Source organism: Scardinius erythrophthalmus, assembly GCF_964197995.2.
Source record: "Scardinius erythrophthalmus genome assembly, chromosome: 8".
Classification (NCBI taxonomy): Eukaryota; Metazoa; Chordata; class Actinopteri; order Cypriniformes; family Leuciscidae; genus Scardinius; species Scardinius erythrophthalmus.
Genome location: NC_138228.1, coordinates 49,685,588 through 49,693,087, shown reverse-complemented (window position 1 = coordinate 49,693,087; position 7,500 = coordinate 49,685,588). Strand labels below are relative to the sequence as shown.

The 7,500-nt window shown below is 36.0% G+C and overlaps 1 protein-coding gene across 2 annotated transcripts in view; it reads left to right on the top strand.

Moving 5' to 3' along the window:
• The first annotated feature begins 3,000 nt into the window (after positions 1–3,000).
• Positions 3,001–7,500, top strand: part of tspan4a (tetraspanin 4a) — a 72,819-nt gene continuing 68,319 nt past the window's right edge. The window contains exon 1 of one of the 2 annotated variants that reach the window (XM_081373090.1): positions 3,001–3,091. The gene's annotated coding sequence lies outside the window, so the exon portion shown is untranslated. The remainder of the gene's footprint in view (positions 3,092–7,500) is intronic. The other variant, XM_081373089.1, reaches the window with a different exon arrangement.

The following is a 7,500-nucleotide window of genomic DNA, read 5'->3' as shown; positions in this document are numbered from 1 at the left end:
AAGAAGATGATGATGATGATGATGATGATGAAGAAGAAAATGAAGATGATGATGATGATGATGATGATGATGATGAAGAAGAAGAAGATGATGATGATGATGATGATGATGAAGAAGAAGATGATGATGATGAAGAAGAAGATGATGATGATGAAGAAGAAGATGATGATGATGATGATGAAGAAGAAGATGATGATGATGATGAAGATGATGATGAAGAAGAAGATGATGATGATGATGATGAAGAAGAAGATGATGATGATGATGAAGATGATGATGAAGAAGATGATGATGATGATGATGATGATGATGATGATGATAAGAGTGCTCCCGGAGTGGCCACCAGAGGGAGACATCGACACTCTTGCTGAGATGAGTTTGGCTAAAGAAGAGTTTGAGTCCCTCTCTGAAACAGCGGTTATTACAGTTTTTCTCCATTGGTTTGGCTCATTTCTTGAAACAGAAACGACATTCTCAAAACAACATGGACAAACCTCCAAACCACTTGGCAATTGTTCACAACAGAATTGAATTTCTCATTCATTTCATCAAATTGCAAATGTCTAAGTACATGTCTCAATGTCTCAGTACATCTTTGCAAATGATTAAGCACAGGTAGCCTACATTTAGCACAATATCCAAGAGAATAGATCTTGTTGATCTAAACTGATTGTTGATTCTCAGTCTAATGGTTGTTCGCTCCAAAACGTGTTAGCGTCATTTCATTGAATAAGTCATCACATGCACAATAGTCTGATTTTTTATTATGATTATTATTATGATTTTTTTGGTTTTATTTGATTGTATCTACTCTGTTGTTCTGCTGTTCTATGTTGTTTGGACATGATCCTGAGGACCCCCATGAAAACGAGATGTTTCATCTCATGGGGTTGATCATCGCAAGGGAGAATATACGCTGTGATGTGGACGAGAATCTGTGGCCAGACAGACAGCAGCGTGTGGACGAGGAGGATGAGGACGGCGACCGGTGAAGAACTGTCACTGTAGTTGTGAAACTCCAGCTTTATTTACAGCACTGTAGGCTGCATGTAATTTTCATTGTTTATTGTTTGTGTGTTTATATTACAGTATATTATGCTGTATACATTATCTTTTTACTCTGATGTATGGAAGTTACTTTATGTGTGTGAATGATAATGGTTATAATTTCCTTGGCAGTATGAGTGCAATGTGTGATGTCAAACCTTGGAGGCTACTCTTTTTCTTTTTTTTTTCAGTTTTATACACAGTTGGATTATGTTAGACAAAAGACAGTACAGTAACCACTGTCAATGAAGGACTGGGCTAAGACTGAACGGTGGACATGAGGGATATTTCAATGGTCCTCTGCCATAGTGACAAAACATCTACACATTTTGACTTGCAGTGCTTACACAATGCCAAAGGGACGAAGCATTTTGGGGTTAGGGTTAGGGTTAGGGTTAGGGTTAGAATCCCTAACCCTAACCCTAACCCTAACCCTAACCCCAAAATGCTTCGTCCCTTTGGCATTGTGTAAGCACTGCAAGTCAAAATGTGTAGATGTTTGAATGACTGTTTAAATGAGAAGGAAATTTAGTTTTGACACACTCATGTAACTGTTTTGGGAGAGATATGAACTTTTGCAGGTGAACCATGGTGTTGTGCCGTACCATCCACGTTATTTTGGCAAAAGCACCAAGAGTGTTGAGAACATCCGGTTTGTTTCAAGAAATGAGCCAAAGCAATTGAGAAGGATCTTTGACATTTTTGTGGCACTGACTCTTTATATGGGAAACAGATTTAGTTTTGAAGCATGAGTGAACAGTTTTGGGAGAGATATGAGCTTTTGCAAGTGAGCTATAGTGTTGTGCTGAACTGTAAGACTGTTTTGCCAAATGATCTTAGAGTTTTGAGAATGTAATTTCTGTTTCAAGAAATGAGCCAAACCAATGGAGAAAAACTGCAAGGCAAACATCATTTCAGGCTCCTCTAATCGCCAATTTAGTAAGCTTATAACAATGTTATGTTGTTAATAAACAGTGAAAAGTTTACTAGAATATTGTGTTGACACCACTGATCTATAATATATAAAAAATGTCTATATATATATAAGTGATTTATAATATAGGTCTATAGTAAATATCAGTGGTCGACATATGTGCATCACGTGATTTCAACACCGTTACGTCATCATCGCCACGGTGACGTCAGACTGAAGAACTGAGTGAACAGATGTCAGTGATAGATAACTGATATGATGACTTCATCATGATTTAGCAGAACAATATCAGCCAGTTTCAGTTAGAGTTAAAATAGACCTGAGCTGTTATTGGAGGTTTTATATTTACCTGACGAGTGAGTGAATCTAGATGTGTCTGTACTCTCCATCACTGGTTATTTTACACTTCAACAAAATTAGATTAAGGATATAATAGAACTTACATAATAAATTGTATTTGAAAGAAATGTTGGTGTTTCTTCTCCCCTGTTATGCCCATTTTTCATCATCGGTCATTTATTTGTCTATTTCAGAAAAATAATACTATTATATAGAAGCATAAATATACTTTTATAAAATAGTTTTTTTCATGAAAGTCTGCATTTAATGTATAGCTACATCCCAGCCTTGTTGCCTTTGACCAGCAGATGGCGCTAGTGTTTCAGTGAATCATGTTTCAAAGCGATTATTTCAATCGTTTGTCAGATTGAGAAGGCCTCATCACTGATGTAAATTATTAGATCCATCATCTCATTAGGGACACACTAGATGTTCTACACACACTAAACTAACTCATTTGCTCTATATGAACACCAAGCTTCAACACTCGCAACAACCTCATTTCAAGTCACTTTAGCAATGACATTGATATCTAAGTTGTGTTATTATTGCAGAAAGGGTTAGAAGACTGAGAGAGAGAAAACACAGAGTCCACACAGAACATAAACACAGAGTCTCAGTCAGGAATAACATTCAGCATTCCTGGGATGCCTGATGGGTGTCCCTCCCTAACCCTGACCAGAGAACAGGGAATACACTCCACATGCTCTTTAGACTCAGGAGAGAACACACACATGAGGACGAACAACACCTTCTGAAGCAACTACTGAGGTGAGTGAGAGAAAACTTCATGCTAATTACTATATGTGCCATTTATAGAAATCAGAGCATGAGTTTCTAGAGCAACTAAAACAAAGACACAGAACTGGACAAATGAGCTGCTTTAGAATTTGGTTGCTTAAAAATTCAAATGTTGCTGTGAACACTATACTGGAAATATAGACAAATTTCACAAGAACAAAGGCAGATAGATAGATAGATAGATAGATAGATAGATAGATAGATAGATAGATAGATAGATAGATAGATAGATAGATAGATAGATAGATAGATAGATAGATAGATAGATAGATAGATAGAACATGTGTCTCTTTGGCTAAAATTGCATTTCTGAACACTTCTTACACTTGCTATTTTCTTCTGGCTTCTCACAGTAAAGCTTTATTTACGTCACAGTGGAGTAATTGTGATTAATTACTACTAATTCTCCACTTGTCTGACATCACGCGTCACTGTTTGCATCCTAACGCTGATGTCTGAAACACCGACAGCTTGCAGTACAACTATCGTAGATCTCGCTGATCTTCATGTTCATCTCCATACCAGAATCTCAGTTGGCCAGACAGTGATCCGTCTTTTATAAATCGTTAAAATGTTGGTGTCCAGGAAGCACACCAAAGCTTAGCTTAATGTGATATGAATGAATATTGCTCATTAACGGCTGTTGAGATTATATGGTTGTTCTCTATAAAAAGAGGCTTGAAGCCGGAAACAGTCTTCCTTACACCATGACTTAACTTAAATATGAACTTACTTAACATATTCAAACTTAAAGTATGCATAGCACTGAAGTATCCACTCGAGAGTCATTAAAGATGCACTGCAGTCCTTATGATGATCTTTCATCACATCATAGTCATTCATTCACATTCATTATTAATATAATGATAATGTGCAGTAGAAATGCTTCTCTAAGGAACAGTTTTCTGTTAGGATCTGCTGTATATTTACTGATAGACGTGGGAAAAGGGCTTTGAAGAAATAAGTCAGGATGTACTGTAATTTCACTAAATGGAGTTTAGGTTGTTACACCTTAAATAGTTCATTTTCAGGCCATTGTGTGTAAAAGTAGATGATGACAGACATTGTGTCTAAAGTAATTTGGCTATAAACTGCTGTTACAGTTTTTCTCAGTCGCTTTGGTGCATTTCTCATAACACTATTTACATTTGCACAACAGTTAATGTAGTTCTCAAAACAATTAGTACAAACTGCAACACATAGTTGATTACCTGCAAAAGTGTGTCACTTGCTTAAAATGGATAGCTCATTCCTCAAAAGCAAGTATTCATGTCAATGAAAGTGTCAGTGTCATCAAGATGAAAAGTCCTGACACCATGGTTTATGAACAAGATAGTCAAATGGCTTAGTCATGTTTTCATTATGACAGTTTACTCTGTAAATGTTTTCCAATGATAAAAGTCAGATCTTGGTGACACAGTGACTACCTGAAAATGCTCAATTACAGTTTTTCTCAGTCGCTTTGGTGCATTTCTCATAACACTATTTACATTTGCACAACAGTTAATGCAGTTCTCAAAACAATTAGTACAAACTGCAAAACCTAGTTGATAACCTGCAAAAGTGTGTCACTTGCTCAAAATGGATAGCTCATTCCTCAAAAGCAAGTATTTATGTCAATGAATGTGTCAGTGTCATCAAAATGAAAAGTCCTGACACCATCGTTTATGAACAAGATAGTCAAATGGCTTTGTCATGTTTTCATTATGACAGTTTACTCTTCAAATGTTTTCCAATGATAAAAGTCAGATCTTGGTGACACAGTGACTACCTGAAAATGCTCAATACAGCACTAAATACTATTTGCACAGCCATTTGAAAAATACAGTAAAGTTACACATTACTGTATTTATGAGGTAACTGAGTACAAGACACTGAATATGTATGTTTCACATTTTTACTGCATATGCTCTTTGCAATTCTAATTTGTTTACAGCATTGTGCAAAAGAAAAAATACACCATTATTTACAACAAAAATAAACCCCCTATGGGTAGAGCTGTGCACAACTGTATACAATATTGCAGTAGGCCTATATACTGTATTGGAACTGAACATACAACATACATAGGACTGTAATCATTCATGCGCATCCAGACGTTCCTCTCTGTCTGGTCACATAATTTAATCTACATCCCAGCGAATATCATCTCTTGCTCAATTGCAAATTGTTCAATTTAGGAGACTTTTTCAGCATTTTTTGTTGTTGTTTTATTTTTTAAATGACAGATTTTGACAACTAGTTCAACATTTTTGTATGTAATGACTCAAGCAATGAAATGAGGACTATTAGTTTTATATGGAATGACTATTCATCATTTACAAGTATAGTTAATTTTGACTGACATGACATAAGCAAATGATAATGTTATAAAACAGCAGAGAGTTGTATGAAAGCATTTGATGCATGTCCAAAAGCATTTGCAATTTGTTGGAAGGAATGAGAAACTGCTACTATGATGTGCACAAGTGACTAAATGTTGTGGAGGTTGAACTAACTGTTGTGCAAATGTAAATAGTGATGTGAGAAATGCACCAAAGCGACTGAGAAAAACTGTAATGATCTAAAACTATGGTAAGTTTCAAATAATTTTTGTTACAGTTTTTCTCAGTCGCTTTGGTGCATTTCTCATAACACTATTTACATTTGCACAACAGTTAATGCAGTTCTCAAAACAATTAGTACAAACTGCAAAACCTAGTTGATAACCTGCAAAACCGTGTCACTTGCTCAAAATGGATAGCCCATTCCTCAAAAGCAAGTATTTATGTCAATGAATGTGTCAGTGTCATCAAAATGAAAAGTCCTGACACCATCGTTTATGAACAAGATAGTCAAATGGCTTAGTCATGTTTTCATTATGACAGTTTACTCTATAAATGTTTTCCAATGATAAAAGTCAGATCTTGGTGACACTACCTGAAAATGCTCAATACAGCACTAAATACTATTTGCACAGCCATTTGAAAAAAATACAGTAAAGTTACACATTACTGTATTTATGAGGTAACTGAGTACAAGACACTGAATATGTATGTTTCACATTTTTACTGCATATGCTCTTTGCAATTCTAATTTTTTCACAGCATTGTGCAAAAGAAAAAATACACCATTATTTACAACAAACATAAACTCCCTTTGGGTAGAGCTGTGCACAACTGTACACAATATTGCAGTAGGCCTATATACTGTATTGGAACTGAACATACAACATACATAGTACTGTAATCATTCATGCACACCCAGACGTTTCTCTCTGTCTGGTCACATAATTTCATCTACATCCCAGCGAATATCATCTCTTGCTCAATTGCAAATTGTTCAATTTAGGAGACTTTTTCGGGATTTTTTTTTTTTATGACAGATTTTGACAACTAGTTCAACATTTTTGAATGTAATGACTCAAGCAATGAAATAAGGACTATTAGTTTTATATGGAATGACTATTCAGCATTCACAAGTATAGTTAATTTTGACTGACATGACTTAAGCAAATGATAATGTTATCAAATAGCAGAGAGTTGTATGAAAGCAACTGATGCATGTCCAAAAGCATTTGCAATTTGTTGGAAGGAATGAGAAACTGCTACTATGATGTGCACAAATGACTAAATGTTGTGGAGGTTGAACTAACTGTTGTGCAAATGTAAATAGTGATGTGAGAAATGCACCAAAGCGACTGAGAAAAACTGTAATAGTTTTCTATATTTCTGCAGGTTTTATATATTGATGCATGCTTTTGCATTTTAATTAGCATTCTTGCAATAACCCTCTTTCAAGTGTTCACATCTAACATAACACCTCACTGATGACGAGTCACCGTTCACCGTTCCAGCGAGCCTCTAAACCAGGCAAAGTCATCATGAAAGTGAAGTTGTGCTGGTCTCTTCTTCCCTAAAGTGTCGTATATCGAGTGAAATGCTTTTGGAACAAGAACAGATGTGGGCGGGGCTTGATTGTGTCTGTGGGGAGTTGATTGGATGGTTGTGGTTTGCTACTGGCTGATCTCATGTGAGTGACAGGTTGCCCCGCCCTCGTCATCAGAGAAGAGAAGAGATGCTGCTGTTATTCTGATCCAAGATTATTAACACAATAATGATGTGCACCGAGAAATAATTTATAATAAACATGGCAATATTCCACAAAACAAAAAATTCATGGTGACCTTAAACTATTTCGAACTGCTCCGACAAACGGATAGAAGGTCCAAACGCAGCTTTATTAGGGCTAATCCACAACTGTTATCCATATAATGCAAATAGTCAAGGGAAATCTAGTGACGGGCGAAGCTTCGAAACCTTTACGAATCTTTTGTTTCGAATCAGTAGTTCTGAGCGTATATCAAACTGCCAAAGTCACATGATTTCAGTAAACAAGGC